This window comes from Alosa pseudoharengus, unplaced genomic scaffold, assembly GCF_046254945.1.
Source record: "Alosa pseudoharengus isolate Yale_2024_CS ecotype anadromous, Long Island Sound unplaced genomic scaffold, YU_APseudo_1.1 YU_APseudo_1.1_scf_28, whole genome shotgun sequence".
In the NCBI taxonomy this organism is placed as follows: Eukaryota; Metazoa; Chordata; class Actinopteri; order Clupeiformes; family Clupeidae; genus Alosa; species Alosa pseudoharengus.
Window position 1 is genome coordinate 85,001 of NW_027468709.1, and position 18,646 is coordinate 103,646.

Consider the following 18,646-nt stretch of genomic DNA (forward strand, 5'->3'; position numbering starts at 1 on the left):
AGTTGGATGCTGGTGTGTGGAGTTGGATGCTGGTGTGTGGAGTTGGATGCTGGTGTGTGTAGTTGGATGCTGGTGTGTGGTGTGTGGAGTTGGATGCTGGTGTGGGGTGTGTGGAGTTGGATGCTGAGGTGTGTGGTGTGTGGGGTTGGATGCTGGTGTGTGATGTGTGGGGTTGGATGCTGAGGTGTGGGGTTGGATGCTGGTGTGTGGGGTTGGATGCTGGTGTGTGGGGTTGGTGTGTGGGGTTGGATGCTGGTGTGTGGGGTTGGTGTGTGGGGTTGGATGCTGAGGTGTGTGGGGTTGTATTAAACACAATGGCATAATGTTGAAAGTGGAGCGCGCCATACTCATATCGGCGTCTATGTGCAGAGGTCTTTACATCGATTACATATGGACATATGAACCGTGTGTGTGTAGAGAGAGACAAAAGAGAGAGAGAGTGTGTGTAATTGTGTGTGTGTTGCTTTTCTGTAGTCTGTACTACAGTAATAGAGTGGATGGAAAACAATAGGCAGTGCTACACTTTTTCAGCTGGGCAAAATTAACAATAGGTACAAACTCGTTTGTGCTTGCTTGAATTCATATTTCTGTCTGTGTGTGTGTGTGTGTGTGTGTGTGTGTGACGGTATGTAAACGGCATATGGGTGTCTTCATGGCTGTAAAGTTAAACAAAGGGTATCAAAGCATGTCAGGATTTAATGAAAGACATAAATAAATGAATGTGAGTGATGTGTGAATATTTGTGTGTATAAGTGTTGTGTGTGTGTGTGTTAAAGATAGGTTGCCTTGGGCTGAATTCCTTCTATTTTGTCTTTAGAGTTTGAAGCCGATGGACAAGACAGGTGACTTAGGTGTACTCACCACCCAGGTTGTGTGTGTGTGTGTGTGTGTGTGTGTGTGTGTGTGTGTGTGTGTGTGTGTGGGCACACATGTCCTTTTTTGTTTCTTGTCTGCACGTCAACTAAAAGGCGCGACACTATGTCGGGGAAGGACCATCATGAAGAGACCTCTCAGCACACACCCACACACACACACACACACACTGCTGGGAGGGCTGTCTGTAAGGGCAGTCTGCCGTTGTGTATAAGAGGATTAGGACCACACTCATAATGAGACCAAAGGAGCGCCTTTGCTTGACTACGTGACCTTTAACCCTCGACCCCTGACCCCAACAGACTGGGGAATCAGGCACTGTACATCACACACACACACACACACACACACACGTTATACAGGCTATTATATTATATTACTTGTATATTATATTATATAGGCTACTCACTGTGCTGTGTAGATGTTAATAAGCCATGTTGGAAAGAGTGAGAAGTTTCAGTCAAACTAAAGATCATTTAATAAATAATTTACAAAATTTGCTCATTTAATACTACGGGCAAGATCTTGAATGCAGACATTGTGTGTGTGTGTGTGTGTGTGTGTGTGTGTGTGTGTGTGCTCATTTAATGCCACGGGCAAGATGTTGAATGCAGACATTGATGAGTCAGCTCCATACTTCCACTCGCCACACGATAGCTATAGTTCATGAACAAGGACTTCGCAGTTTGCCTGCAATTTAAATTAGGGCTCTGAATGTGTGTATTATGTTTGTGTAGGCATGTGTAAGATGTGAATTGGAATTGTGTGTGAGGTGTTTGTTTGTGTGTGTGTATGAGTGTGTGCTTGAGTGTTTGTCTGAGATGTGTGTTTGAGTGTGTGTGTGGGCTGCGAGTGTGTGTGAATCGATTGTGATGTGTGTATAAGTGTGTATGAGAAGGCTGTGAGGTATGTCTTTTGTGTGTGTCAGCCGATTATGAGATGTGTGTGTATGTGTGTGTGTGTGAAGTGGGCAGTAAGATGTGTGTGTGAGTGTGTGTGAGAGCGAGCTATAAGATGTGTGTGTGTGTGTGTGTGAGCGGGCCATGGTGGGTTAACGTTACTCAGCTCTCTGGTGAAGTGTGTGTGTGTGTGTGTCTGTGTGTGTGTGTGTGTGTCTGTGTGTGTGTGTGTGTGTGTGTGTGTGTGTGTGTGTGTGCTGAACCTCTGAGCAGCTTTGCTGAGAGAACACTCGGATGACGCGTTGGCCAATTTAAACCTTAAACCAACAGTGATTTCAATCCAGCCGTCTTTGAAACAACACTGAAGCCTGCTTGAGAAGCGAGTTCAGAAAGCCAAAGGCTGGGGGGGGGGGGGGGATGAAGGCCGGGGATTTTGGGGGGGTGGATCAAGGTCGAGACGACAGATAGGATCGGCTACTTTAAACTCACATTCCAATGTGTTTTAACATATCTATCATCTTTAGATTAAATAGCACAGGGAGCAAGACAGCAAGACAACAACACATGAACTGGTTCTTCATATGGTAGGACGCCAGTTAAACTGAACTAAGAAGTGGTTCTTCATATGAACACAGGCAAAAGGATGCCTGCTAAACTGAACTAAGAAGTGGTTCTTCACCAGACGCCTGTTAAACTGAACTAAGAAGTGGTTCTTCACCAGACGCCTGTTAAACTGAACTAAGAAGTGATTCCTCATATGAACACATACTGTAGGATGCCTGTTAAACTGAACTAAGAAGTGGTTCTTCACCAGACGCCTGTTAAATTGAACTAAGAAGTGGTTCCTCATATGAACACATACTGTAGGATGCCTGTTAAATTGAACTAAGAAGTGGTTCCTCATATGAACACATACTGTAGGATGCCTGTTAAACTGAACTAAGAAGTGGTTCCTCATATGAACACATACTGTAGGATGCCTGTTAAACTGAACTGAACTGAATGGAACATATGGAGACCTGAGGCGTGTTCAAGTTCGCAAACATACTGAACGTTTGCCTCTGCTTTCCTCAAGTGTCAGCACTCACCACCGTCATATCATGTTTGTAAACAAACCTGTGTACAAACAACTGCACTGACCATTGTAGAAAATACACCATGAAGAAGATTTCAGGAGACACTATCCTGGAGCTTTGTGTGTGACTTGTGTGTATCTCTTAGAGCATTGTGGGTAATTGATTACACGTCTCTGATCGTGTGCTTAAATATGTAGCCTATTAACTGAGGCACGGAAGGAGGTCAGGCAGGCTATGTGGGATGTGCGATGTGTGCTCATGGGAACTGATAAGGCATATAGTGTTTTCACAACCATAGTTTTAGCGTGTCAGGTTTTTGTTTAAATAAAATATGAGCCACATGCGGTCACAAGCTCCAGTGCACACACACATACACACACAGACACACACAGACACACACACAAAGCACTCAAGAACACACACCCAGTCTGTTTTTTTGTTTTTCTAAAGGGTTATTACCTGTGGGGCAGACCAAACAGGTGGAAGAGACCTGGTGGTCCACAAGGATGTGTGTGTGTGCCAGTTCAAAGTGCTGAGGAACAATAGACGGCAATTAGCAGCTTAGGGTAGTGTGTGTGTGAGCCGTGAGATTATCCTCTCCTCATTAGAGATGAGGAGGGAGGGGATGAGTCAGTGTCCCCTCCTACACACACACACACACACACACACAAACACACACACACAATACACACAGAGAATACACAAGATAAACTGATAAACACCTAGAACAAGAATGTACATGCAATTCACAAACAAACACAAAAGTTACAAACATACAGACAAACACAAACATGCACTCATACACACACACACAGTTAGAACACACACACACAAACCAGAATTCTAACACACACACACACACACACACACACACACACACACACACACATACGCCCATTATGGACACACACACACAAACACACCCAATATGACCCTGTAAACACGTATGTCCCGCTAACTTCTAAAACGACAAACTCTGAACGTTTGTGTGTTGCCATGGTGACCTGCAAAGGCTGTTGAACGATGGGTCTGCCCTAACATGCTACTGCTGAACACCACATTCTCTGTTTCAATGTTTGATCAGATGCCCCACACACACACAAACACAGACGGCAAACAGAAACACACATGCACGCACGCACGCACACACACACACACCACAGACAAACACAGACAGCAAACAGAAACACACACACACACTCAATCTCATGCACCTACTACATGTGTTTCTCATAAAAACTTAATACACCCTGAGATGAATCCATCTACCAGGATTCCATACATTCTTCCTTTGTGTGTGTGTGTCTTTGTGTCATGGTTGCTATGACCAGGGGTGTAGTGGTAAACTATGAATTTTGTGATCACAGTAAGGTAGTGTTGATGAGTGTACATATTGTGAATGTGGATAATACAGTGTGATTTTTGAATGTTAAAAGTTGCCATTGCTAAATAAACTCTTTTCAGAGGTGGATAAACTCTAATAAGAGGTGGATAAACACACACACACACGCTAACACACACACTGTGCTGTAATGCCATGTTGAGTGGGGACAGTGAGAGTAGTGTAATGGTAGAAGAGACTGCAGCTGGATAGGCCAGTCGGATTAGAGGAGATCTCTTTACTTTAATCTACCTACAGAGACATGAGATTAACCCTGATGAGGTGCATACACACTGAGTATGTGCGTGTCTGTGTGTGTGTATGTGTGTGTATTTGGTATGTGTGTGTGTGTATGTCATGTGTGTGTGTGCATGTGTGTGTGTTTGTGTGTGTGTGCGTGAGTATGTGCGTCTGTATGTGTGTGTATACATGTGTATGTGTGTGTGTGTGTGTGTGTTTATGTGTGTGTACATGTGTGTAACTGAATGACAATCAGATGCTGATTTGTTTCCAGGGCTGTAATTGTGTGTGTGTGTGTGTGTGTGTGTGTGTGTGCGTGAGTATGTGCGTCTGTATGTGTGTGTGTACATGTGTATGTGTGTGTGTGTGTGTGTGTGTGTTTATGTGTGTGTACATGTGTGTAACTGAATGACAATCAGATGCTGATTTGTTTCCAGGGCTGTGATTGTGTGTATGTGTGTTTGAGCGAATGTTTGTGTGTGTGTGTGTGTGCGCGCGCATGTGTGTGTGTGCGTCCGTGCGTGTGTATGTGTGTGTGCGCGTGTATGTGTGTGTGTGTGCATGTATATGTGTGTGTGTGCGTGTGTGAATGTGAGTGTTTGTGTGTAACTGAATGACAGTGAGATGCTGATATGTTTCCAGGGCTGTTATTGTGTGTGTGTGTATTTGAGCGAATGTGAGAGGGTGAGTGTGTGTGTGTGTTTAAGCGAATGTGAGAAGGTGAGTGTGTGTGTGTGTGTGTGTGTGTGTGTGTGACCGAATGTGAGAGGGTGAGTGTGTGTGTGTGTGTTTGTGTGTGTGTGTGTGTGTGTGTTTTAAGATATCTAACTGGGGAGCGAGGCAGCAAGTGTGAGGCAAAACCGAAAAAACTCTTTTTGCTGCCTTCTAAAATATCTTAGAATTACCCGAATAACGGCCGTTTTTGAAGGCAGCATCGATGCACTCTTCATGCTCCCTACTACCCATAATCCTGCAGCAAGGTCTGAAACAGCTGTGTTTCAATGACAACGTAAAACACTACCCTAGCCACATCATGGTAAAAGAGTGAGAGAGGGGGGGGGGAGAGGGAGAGAGAGAGAGAGAGAGAGAGAGAGAGAGAGAGAGACTGGTGGCACAGTAGAAACTACTGGCTCTGTAGGGTGGGGGAAAGACTGTGTACATATTTAAGTCTATGTGGGGGGAATTGCATAATGGTCTGTGAGATAGAGTGTGTGTGCAATTGAGAGGCCATAGAGACCCTCCCACTATCGTTAGTACGGAATGTGTCTATCCTTTGTCTCAGTTGAGCAGTAATAGGTGCTGAGGCTATGTGTGTGTGTGTGTGTGTGTGCCTTGCCCTTAAGTAAAGATTTGGTGACTTAAAGGCTCATCTCTCATTAGTGCAAGGCACACAGACAACTAGGGAACACACACACACACACACACACAGATATGCACACACTGGTAGTGGTACCTGAGGAGCAGTGATAGATTGTGAGACTTTTTCTACTCATACAGAGGAGGGTGGGGCGTAGAGATACACTGTAAAAAGTTTCTGTAAATTTACACCCAGATTCTAACATTATTCACCGGTTTTCTTTAATAAACAGGACTTTCCGGTCATTAGTAAGACTAATATGTAAAATCAGGCTCCAACACTGTTATTTACCACGCCCGTAATGTTTATTCTGGAACACACGTACTTCCTGTTATCTATTAACGTTACCTTCGTTCTGGTGATGGGAAGCTGTCTGCTGAGAGAAGACGATACGTTGGAATCATACCCAAACCCATCGAAAGCCATCAACACAATAAGGTGAGTTTATCTGTCACCTTTGACCAGAAATACAACGTTTGAAAGCACACTGGTCATGTTTATATTAAGTTGTATAATACAACATCTCTGAATGTTACCCTGCTGAAACGAAGTTAGTAGCAGTGCTATTCAGCTAGCCAAGACCGCGCTTTCGCCCTTCTTAAGCCATGCGTTATCGTTATCACTACACTTGTCGATCAAATTTTATGTTTCTTCATTGCAATCTGGAGCCATCTAAATGTATTGGTATGTGTAGGGTATGCGTAGTTTTTGAAAATTTGACTCGCGGGATTTACCTGCTATAACACGTGCTTGCTAGCTAAGTCTGCTTAGCATCATCAGTTTAATAAACCAGTGGCCAAATAAACAATATGGCACAAACGGATCAGTGTTGACTGCTGCTTTCAGTGTTTACTTGTATGCATGGATTTCGCCCGTGCTGGTAATTACTTAAAGTTGTGTTAAGTCCTTCAGTTTAGAAAGCTAATGCTAGTTAGTAGCCTAGCTAGCTCTCCATAGCAGAGGTGGTTGCATGACACGCGTATGGTATTCCTCCCGAGTTCATTTGAGCTAGCGGCATGCAACAGGAAGATGTTTACATGTCAGATATGTGGGCATCAGTCCACTGCGTCTATTTATGTGAGCCATACCTAAATTCATGACAATATACCCAATATAGACCTTCCATGCTGTGCCAGATTGGCAAATAAAATTTAAGAGACATGCAGGTCTTGGATTTCCCCTGGGGATCAATAAAGTATCTATCTATCTATCTATCTATTTATCTATCTAGGTCTTTAGACGCACATATATAGAAACCATAAACAATGTGGTTTTGATAAGACGGACACTATTTCAAAAGCAAGCCCCCTTACTTTGCACACACATTCCTCACACAAACATCTTATCAAACCCGCCTCATCACTTTTAATCATTCAACGGCAGACACACACACACACACACACACACACACACACCTCTTTCATACTCACCTTACAGACAACTCGCATTCACTCACTCCTTACATGCATACACACACACACACTCAGAGATTACATTCACTTTCTCACTCACACACACACACACACACACACACACACACATCACATCACAGAGTTGTTGAGTGCCTTTCTTTTCTTTTGCTAAGGGATGTGCGACCGTAGCTGATGTTGAGTCTTCCAAGCCTACCTGTGACGCCTCGCCTGATATTACTAGGTATGTTTGTTTTCATTCACTAGAGTAATAATGATCAACATATACATATTTAAATCAACTTTTGAATACTAAATGTTTTTTTTTCTGTATTGAATTTTGTTTGGACAAAATCCTAAAATGAATCTAATCATAGTTGACATGTGGATCTATATCTTAAATTGAATATGATAAATTATTTTTTTCAGGTGAACGACAAGGTAATCATCAAAAGTGGATGGTCAGCATTGAATCCTTAATCGTTTGTGAAGGGTCCAACCTCGCCACATTTCTAACAGGCCTTGCGACATGTTTCTCCACCTTCTACATTCTGAATCTGCAATATCAGGAGGAGGCAGCGTGCACCCTTGAATTCATCCAGAGGTAAGTTCATGTGACACTTTCGAACCAGAATTTGTTTTATGTGTGGTATGTATTGGGGGGTTGTGTAGTAGTCTACTATGTAGTTATAAGCACTACTATGCAGGATTACACCCTCTGTAGAGAGCAATCATGCATAGTACTGCTGTAATAACCACAGAACACTATACTTCTACTTCATACAACTGATTAAATCAAATATAAATGCAGTTACAGTAAGTAATAAATGTCAGTTAATTTCATTGTGAGAAAGTGTGTTAACGTTACAAATTCACATCCGATTCATTCACTTTGGCACAATTTTCCTCTACATGAATCCTAGTGTACCCTATCAGTTTTTGTAACTCTCTCTCTTTCTCTCTCTCTCTTTCTCTCTCTCACAGAAAAAAGGCCCAGAAGAAGCCTAAGAACAATCACTAATAAGTAAAGTGAATGTTATACTTGATTTCTCATGAATGTTACTTGATTTCCTCCCTGATTATCATTTATACTCATCTCTGTACTTTAAATTCTTCTGGACATAATCTGTCAGTTTATTCATTCTCACATGTACACAAGCCCAATGCGATGCAATGATATTGATAATTATCTGTGATAATTATTTTGTATCTTATTTGATTTTGAAATAGTACTACTGTAGATAACATGTCTACATTTTACATACATATGTGATACACAAGCCTAATGCAATGTTTTTATTTTCCATGATAATTCTTTTGTACCTTATTCACGATTTTTGAAATACAACTAGATCGATCACGTGTCTACATTTTACATTCATACGTGATACACGAGCCTAATGCGATGTTTTTGTTTTTCATGATAATTCTTTTGTACCTTATTCCTTGTTTTTTGAAATACGATTTTCAAAATACAACTAGATATCGTGTCTAAATTTTAAACGGGCCTAATGAAATGTTTTTGTTTTCCATTGTAATTCCTCTGTGTCTTATTGCCTGTTCTTTGAAATCCGATTTTCAAAATACTACTATGTATCTACATTTTACATTCATACATGATACACGAGCCTAATGCGATGTTTTTATTTTCCATGATCATTCTTCTCTGTCTTATTCCCTGATCCTGAAATACGATTATAGTCAGTCTACATTTTCCAAAATTACTATTTATCTTGCTTCATGTCCCTTCATCTTTCAAAAAGATTACTTTACTGTTAGACTGTCAAGTAAGTGCTGTGAAATAAAATATCTGTTAAATTACAAATAAGTAACTGATGTGAAAACATGGATTTTTATCTTTAAAATGTTGATTTGAGAGTGGATGAACTCAATATATGGCACTTGTTTCCTGTAATTGTAAAAAAATAAAGACCTGTTGTGTAACTAACGCGAAGATCACATTTTTTTCTTGTTACCCAACATGAAAATTATGTTATACAGGAATTTAATGTTATGGTAGTCTGCCGTTAAACAACGGGAAGCTCCTGGAAATCCTGCCAGTTATTTCCTGTTAATTTACAGGAAATTAATGTTGTTATTTTACATTAACTTAACGTTAAACCAGGGCACCGTTAAATAACAGGAATCTCCTGGAAACTCTGCTGCCAGTTGATTCCTGTTTTTTTACGGGATAATTTCTTACAGTGTACACACATACACACACACACACACACACAGATGGATAGAGAGGGAGGGAGAAGAGAGAAACAGAGAGAGATGGAGGGGGGCTATACACTCAAAGCAGGTGGGCTATGATGGAGACTTAGGCAGTATAGAAACAATGATGCTTTGATGTCATGACCCTTCGCAGACACTGTCCACACACACACACACACACACACACAAATGCAAAGACACAAACACAGATGGACAAACTAGTGTATGTTGGCATGTGGCACAAATACACTCACACACAAAGCAAGAGAAATAACTGTCTATTTATTCATGTTAAGGCTTCAATCCAGTGAGGCCGGCTGCAGGCGGTAGGCGTGGCGTGAGCGTGTCAGCTCCGTGGAGCGTCCGTTTTTATTTGGGCTCCCATGGCAACAGGTTAGAGGTTGCACACTTCCTGCGTGACACGCACGTTTCAGGCACGGCTCGAGCCACGCTGAATACGCATGCATGCGAGAAATAGGACCTGCGCCCGTTTGGAAGCGTTTCCATTCAAAAGAGACAGTGAGTGTGAGTGACAGTGGGCGTGTCTCATTTCAGGGGCCGGATGCTTCGGAGCATTCATGCTACCTAGCACTGGTCTTCTGTGACCGCATAGACCGGACCTAACTGGACCAACGTTTTTTTAAAAATGGGACGGTCTAGCCAGCCCAAAAGAACGCCCTGTTAGGTCATGAGCCCAAGTAGGCCTACTGATCTTTCTAACTCATGTTCGTGAAAAGCCTCCTTTCAGATCAACGTGTTACGTTTAATGTAGGCTACAAATATGAACTAGGCTAATTGAGTGAGAGCAATCATCAATCCATTTGAATTATTAAAAAGATATACAATTATGCAAGTCCTTCCAAACTAAAAGAAATGAGTTTTTTTATCTGCTGCTCCTTTCCCTATCATTTAGCATGTTTACACTGATTAATTTAGCAGACACTTATCCTAGAACAACATTCAGGCTACAATGCAAAGGAAACGTTATCAAGGAATTAATTGCGGCATCTGTCAATATTAATTTATTATAAGACTACTAGTCAAAAATGTGATAGGAGGGTACATGCCCATATAGCCTTTACCTGCCTCGTCTTTATCCAATTTTAAATAATTTGTTCACCCACCAGCAAACAAGCAATCACACAACTGTCGCATTACTTTTCAAGAGATGGTGATTTCAAAGGGAGTTGGATAGCATATTCATGTGAGTAGCCTTGGCCTTTTTCTTTCTAGCATAACCAAACTTTAAAGAGGTAGGTGGGCACGGGCAGCGTATTTTCTTTCCCTGATTGCTGACATGTAGGCTAGGCTAATTTCAAAAATTTAGGAGGGAATATTAGTTAAGGTAGCCTGGCTAGGACGGCGCAGGATAACGTAGCCTATAGCCAGACAGCTGTGATCGGTTGAGTAACTTATGGCGGTGACTGTAGCTAATGGTCGTTTGCAGACATATCTGATTGAATGCATCACATTGCACTTCATCTTACTTGTTAACTGACCTGGACCCAGTTTCCCGATAACGACGGAGACACGCTCTTAAGAGGGTTTTCTACGATTCATCTTACGATCGTTCGTTTGGTTTTGCCGACTGTTTCCCGAACATGCTCGTAGCTTGAACGCGCATGCACTGCTCTTAAGATGCTCTTAAGGGGAGCTGTACACGTTAATAGTTCTGAAATATCCTCTGATTTGATGGTGACCGTTTAAACTTCGGATCTACACATTAATTCACATCAATACGAAAATAGAAACACTTTGATATCTGCATGTAAGCATCCCAAGTAGGTTATATACCATACACAGACATAAATAATTGTAATTATTTAAGATTAGATTGTTGCACCATGCAATAATTTTTTCGCTGTTTCACTTAAGAACATGTTTGAACATAAGAAAGAAGTCGAGTAAGAAAGTGAGGAAATGTGTAGGCTTAGATTTTGATGCAGTACTAGGCCTACAGACTAAACCACATGTTCCTTTCTCTGCTTTTACCTCATAGGCCTAATAAAATATATCCCTCACTTAGCAAAGATAATGGCAAACTATTCTGGCAACGTCTCGTTTCATAACTGGATTGCATTTTTGTCCGCTTTTCATCACATTATTATGACCATTTAATGTAGGCTATACTATTTTGCATGCTAAAATCTGATTCATCAGGTAAACTTTCATTGTTTTACTGTGAAATTTTACAGTTATTTTTTTCCTGGGTAATGTCAGGTTTAAATGCACACCTAACAGACGGCATCATATTAAATAGATAGTCTGATTTCTGTATAATAGCCTGTAATATGTTTATGTTACGTGAAAAGCCTAATTGGTTAATTGTAGGCTACCATTTTTTCTGTGAGGCCTCGCAATCGCAATAGTCCCGCAACATTTTTTTTATTTTTCCTTGCGGTCCAGTAACGCTGGAAAGTAGCAAGTTGAGCTCCCCCACATTGAAACCAGCCCCGATCTGCACGCTGCAGCCATTTTGGAAAGGTAGCACACAGTCGAAAGTGGCACACAGTCTATGAACATGAGGGCGACATATTCCTATTTCGCCCAGGGCGCAGGATTGCCTTCCACCTGCCCTACGTTTGCCAGACGCGCTATGTAACGCGGAAGTTTGTGAGTTAACACCTGATGGGCTTACTGGTGTGCCGTTTTGGCTAACATAAATCAACATGGTTTTGATATTTGGTCCTCTTATTTCCGTGCTTTTGACAGGTTAGACTTTTGTGGGTGTTTATTGTATTTGTGCCATGGCAGCTTCATCGATTGAGTTGTTGCGTTGTTATCGAATAGATTTGTTTGCGGTTTATTCCAAACTGACATACTTATTAAGCTTTACAGCTGTTATCTCTCAGCCTATACATGAGGTTCGTTGGCTGCCATGCGAGTTTATTGACGAACATGTTGTGATCGTCGAGGAACTAGTTCAAGGGAAGAAGATGAACGTATCGGAACCAAAATATCTACTTCGAGATGCTGGACTGCAGTTTGGCAAGCCCGGAGACAGTCCAGTGCATTCGGTGTTAATAACCTTCCTTGTCACAGGTTGGTCTGTTCAACATAAAGTGTCGACTCCTTGTCTTAATGTGTGTACTACTCCAACTGACAAATGTCTTTGTGGGTCTCAGCATATAAAGTGGACATGCGACGGTACATTAAAAGTGGATTAGACACTCTTCAATGCGAGGTGCGCAGGCACTACTCAGGCGGGACGCCGGAGCGCTGGCCCAGCTTGGGAGTAGAGTGTGGCTACCCGACCCGAGCCCGACGGGTCCCGACTCGAGTCGGGTCGGGTTCGGAAAAATATTTAGAAATTATAGTCGGGTTCGGACACATGGGGGCGATATGCATTGGAAGCTTTACATTTAAAATGACTTATTATGTTGGGTATCCAACAGGTCTGCTTTACATGATGCAAACATTTGTTTGTTGAGAATAAAGTAAAATGTGAAAAAGACCTAATAGCGTGCAAGATTTGTTTATCGCGACAACGCATTTCAGGCATGCCGCCTGAAATGCACACGCGTTGTGTGTTCCGTTTAATGGGCTAACGTGTGTTTGTTGTGTGTTCCGTTTAATGGGCTAACGTGAACGTTTAATCACTAGCATGGGATTAAATAAGGCATCATCTGCGTCGGGCTCAGGTCGGGTTCGGACATAAAAATGAAAATGCCTGTCGAGTTCGGACCCAACTCTGTCGGACGCGGGCCGGGTTCGGACAGAAATTTGTGTCTACAAATTATTAAATAGATACTATTTACTACTACTTACTACTTGGGAGCCCATGAGCACGACAACTGGTTTACCTGCACACTGCGCCACACGGAGGGACTCTTTGTTATCACTTCTTTCCTCACACATAGTTCCAATGTTCCCAATGTTATGCAGCCAGACCTCCAACATCGGATTCCAGTTGCAGATGGACAGTTGCACAAGCCTACAAGCATGACAGAAGTAGAATTCTAAAGAAAAGAGCATTTATAGCAGATCATCAGCATACTTGTGACTGGATTTAATCCAACGTTCAAGCCTGAATATGCCACACCATAACTGTATGTAGGCTAATCACAATGTACATCTACAATGTACAGTCATGAATAAATAGAAAACATATTCAACTTATTTAAGTTATATGAGTTATTTAACTTTATAAGGCTAATGTTGTGTGACCTTACACATTTTTATCAACTACTCGTGCAACTGTATTTAAGTAGGGAAAACGTGGATGTGTTTGATTAATGCCATCTTACTAGAGCCCGCTAGCATAGCATAGCAACAGGCTAACACATTCGCGACGTGCGACAGAGCGTTTGAGTGCACGTACCGGCACGGGAGAGGTATGACTTAACTCGTGAAAGTTAAGGTAAGAACATATATTACTACTGATTTTGGGTGGCGTGTTCCTTTAAGACTACACATCCTGTTCAACTGCTTCCTCTGCCAAAAACTGTTTCAAAATAAAAGGCCTCACTGCAATAATTCACTGTTAAACAATTTAACTTAAACTACTGAACTTTTTAACTGTTCAGCCATTGTAACTGTCACTTGTCATCAACTATGACTCCTACCCACTAGCTAGTTAGCATAGTTAGCATGTAAACATTATTAGCATTTTTAAGAAAACTGCTAGAAAACATTAGCTAATTAGCATGGTCAACATAGTTAGCATTTTTAGCAAAACTACTAGAAAACATTAGCTAAGTAACATGGTTAACATTGTTAGCATTGTTAATTTTTTTTAACAAAACTGCTAGAAAACATTAGCTAAGTTAGTTAGTTAACATGTTAGCATTGTTAACAGTGTTAGCATAGTTAACTTTTTTAGCATAACTGCTAGAAAACATTAGCTAAGTTAACCAAGTAACATGGTTAACATTGTTAGCATGGTTAGCATTTCTAGCAAAACTGCTAGAAAACATTAGCTAAGTTAGCTAAGTAGCATAGTTAAAATTGTTATCATAACTGCTAGCAAACATAAGAGCCATTGAAACTTTCTGTTATCATCAAATATCTACCTATATACAGCCATTAAACTATTTGAATATCAACATTCATTAAACTTTCAGTCTGTCAACAACTTTTAAACTATTTAAATTCAACTTTTAAACAGTCTACTTTTAAACTATCATTAAACTATCTATCTATTAAACTAGCTGTCTATCAACAACTTTTAAACTATCTACATTCAACTTTCAAACGGTCTACTTTTAAACTATCAACTTTTATTAAAGGAATACACCACCCCTTGGTGAAATTGGGTCACTCCCCGCAGTCCCTAGAGTTGGATGAGTGAGCCAAAGCGTTTTATAGCTGACCCAGCCATTGTCCTAATCTAGAAACGACCCGGTTTTAGCGTAGTCGCTGTAATCCGGCGATTCCAGCTAGCATGTCGTTGCAAAAGTGATCAAATAACTCAAGATTTTTTATAATTATTTCTCGTAACCTGTACATTCACATCAAGTACAAATATCAATGCCAATTAACACGAAGGGATTTACTAGACCAATTTAGATTTGGAACTATTTTCGGGCATAGCACCGACAAAGCACCGCTGCCAGGCGCAAAGACATCACGCAGCATCTGAAAACCCTCAACTTCCGGCAATACACCAGCATGACTATCAAGCTACTAGGCTGACACTGACAGGTGGGCTTTCTCTAAGAGTTCTAATAGCGATGAATATGGAAGATTACACGATAGACGAAGATGATGACTTCGACTACCAAGATCCAAGACCCTACCTTTTCGAACCTGAGTTCACTGAAGAGGAGTTGCGAGCTTTGGATCTGGGAAGAGAGGACGTTGCGACTAGTCAAGGAGAGTCGGATGAGAGAACGAGAGCAAACATGAACTGGTGGTGTGAGTGTGGAGTGTGCCAACCCATGCCGACTGAAATGGAGTGTTTGTGCTGTGCAGAGTGGGATAAAATACAGCTATTGATGGTGGGCTGCGTGATGTTTTTGTGCCTGGCAGCGGTGCTTTGCCAGTGCTATGCCCGAAAATAGTTCCAAATCTAAATTGGTCTAGTAAATCCCTTCGTGCACCATGTCTATCCTAGCATCACCGTAGTCACCAACTTTTGCATTTTCATGCACTGGTAATTCTGCCCTACAAAAGCTAAGAGCAGTATCAGCAAAAATGCCAAACTGAGAAAAACAGCTTTTTGTGTTTTTCTTACACCAAGTATGAGCATCAAAATAATTCAACAACAAGAGGTATCATTAGATATATCAAAGTGAGGTGAATATTAATAATTTTGTTTTTTGACATTTAGACAAAATTTGGCAGTTTCATAGGCTATACTGCGCATTGCCTTTGCATTACTGCTTATACTTACATGTCCATATAATAACATTTTGCAGTAAGTGTAGCAAGTGATCATAATCACTCAGTTTTTTATATTAATTGAGGAGGCACTTACTACATTTTTAGTGAAGATATGCTGCTTGATGCCTTAACAATGGGACAACTCCGTCTTTTATAAACATTTATGTAAAAATGGTACAAAATCAATCGGCTGTTCTTGTAGACTTTCATGTCAAGCAATATTGCATTGCTTGACACCAAAACCTGCACACTGCTGCTTATATTTGTCAAAGTATGTGTTAATTATCACCAAGCTATTACCATTATATGTGGCATATTATGCAATCACTATATACTCTGTATACCCGATTTCTTGTTTTTGTTGATTGACTGTTTTCTCCGTCTTCATACGTTCTGCTAAGCTGTACATGTAACTTTTTATCCCCTTTGGCATCATAATCATATTTTACAAAAACAGTAATGCAAGACTCATTAGATAGAAATATTTTAATTGTATCACAACAGTGCTGGCTTTTATGGCCATCTTTATTTAACATATTGCTGTTATTTCAGTTTGGTAATAGGTCTTCACATGTAATTACAAACAGTTTAAGTTTAATCATTCAGGTAATCAATATATCAAGAAATGAAGTACAAACTTGCTAGGGAACAGCTACTGAACTTTTAATGCATGTCTTTCTGAAGATATTGTCCTATCACTGTAAATAAATTCGGAGTAGTTATTCTAATTTGGCAGACGTGAAGTCACTATCAAAACACATTTTCATGTCACACTAACACTATAAACTCATCTTGAAGCCTAAGCAAAATGGAAATATTATATTCATCCAAACAATAGGAACAACAAATTCATCATGTCAAAACATTTTCATAGTGGTCAAGTTTTGGTTCTTCATAATACTGCAATCAGTGTGAGAATGGGTATGCAGGTTGTGTTATGCAGTGTATGTGTGAGGTGTGAGTGGAGATGGTGGTGTCGCTATGGTGGTGTGCGTTTGAACGTGTACGTATGTTTTTTTAAGAATGTATGTGTGGTGTGTGTGTGAGAGTGAGTGAGTGTGTGTGTGAGAGTGTATGTATGTGTGAGTGAGTGTGTGTGTGTGTGTGAGAGAGTGTGTGTGTGTGTGAGTGAGTGAGAGAGAGTGTGTGTGTGTGTGAGAGAGCGTAAGTGAGAGTGTGTGTGTGAGTGAGAGAGAGAGTGTGTGTGAGTGAGTGTGTGTGCTTGTGTGTGTGTAAGTGAGTAAGAGTGTGTGTGAGTGAGTGAGAGTGTATGAGTGAGTGAGAGTGTGTGTGTGTGTGTGAGAGACAGAGAGTGTGTGTGTGTGTGAGAGAGAGAGTGTGTGGGAGTGAGTGAGTGAGAGTGTGTGTGTGAGAGTGAGTGAGTGGGTGTGTGAGAGAGAGAGTGTGTGTGAGAGTGAGAAAGGGTGAGAGAGAGTGAAAGAGTGAAAAAAGATAGGGGCATTGGGTCAGGAGAGATCAGACCATGCTAAAGACAGTATTTTCCAGTCCATTGCATCCTCAACATCCTCATCAGCAGTCTCAGACAATTCCCTCCAGAAGCGTCTTCGGTTTTCTGGCATTAAAGGGATCAGCTTCTGGAAGATGTCTGCCTTCTTTGAAAGGGACACTCCTTTGTCTTGTTCACGGAGGCAAGCTGGAATTCGTAATTCATTCTTTTTAGTTTTAGTTTACAGTGCTCAACATCGTCATGAGAGGTTTTGAAGAACAGATCCTTGGAGCCTCTCCTGGCCTGGATCTCAACCATCGAGGCAGGGGCGTAGATTTGCGTGGGGACCGAAGGACGTGTCCCCACCAATGTCAAATTACGACTGAAATGTCCCCACCAATATTCAGGTTGAAATGGGGGAAAAAGCGCTCACATGCGCTACACAAAGAGTTAAATCATTTCTCACTTCAGTGCTGCGGATCATCTCGTACAGATCTTGTAATGTGCAGTAGCCTATAAGGGTAAATCGTGCTGATTTGAAGTTACCTATAATAACTACCAGTGATCCGCAGTCTCCTGCGCAGCATGCAGCGCTTCATCTTTACTTCACTACAAGCATGAAGTGCGTCCAAATTCACCCATTCTTCTCTGTTGAACTCCTCGAGAAGTAGGCTACTCATCACACATGTGTCACATGAAAGAGCCTTTTCTCAGCTTTTAATCGGTGCTAGCTAGCCACTGTTTGCTGTGATAAACAGTTCGCGAGAAAAATAACTTCAAGAGATGTAATAATTATTCTCTGCGCCCATCTCCACATCCATTCGTCTCGGTGGAATATCGTAATCCTACACACTCTTCACGGAACACATGACAAACCATATATCAGAATAAACAGCAGACCTTACCGAACACAAAGGTGTAATGCATTCCCGTGTATAGTTAGCTGTTCCAGAGTAATCTGGTTTTGAAATAAATTATAGCAAAATTCAACATGGTCTTTCGGCTGCATTTCTTAAAACTGAGCTGTGCTTACATCGCCTAGATATCTGTAAATATTAGAATCAGAGAATATACAGGCAGCTCATGTTTGTCAATGTAGCCTTAATGATTTCTTTTCACAAAATGCTAAGCATGCATGTATTTAAGTTTCTTAAAACTGAGCTGTGCTTAAATGGGCATGATTTCATAACAGACCAAATAGAAAATAAATGTTAAATATATATATATCTGTAGCCTACATATTAAAAGCAGATTATGTAGGCTACACAGTGTAGTTAGATCAAGTTGGACAGTAGCACATTTTAATCATTTTATATATTCGGGGGGGGGGGGGGGGGGGGGGTAGTGTCCCCACCAAAGCTGGCTGGCTGAGCTTACTCTGACTCTGGCCACCCTTCCAAGCAAGGACATTTTTGTTCTCCAA

The 18,646-nt window shown here is 41.2% G+C and overlaps 1 long non-coding RNA gene across 1 annotated transcript; it reads left to right on the forward strand.

The window, feature by feature from the left end:
- The first annotated feature begins 6,011 nt into the window (after window positions 1–6,011).
- Window positions 6,012–8,569, forward strand: LOC143099442 (uncharacterized). Its single transcript, XR_012981585.1, has 4 exons — window positions 6,012–6,264; window positions 7,412–7,479; window positions 7,665–7,839; window positions 8,220–8,569. It is a non-coding gene; the product is annotated as an uncharacterized LOC143099442 (long non-coding RNA).
- Window positions 8,570–18,646: the final 10,077 nt, after the last annotated feature.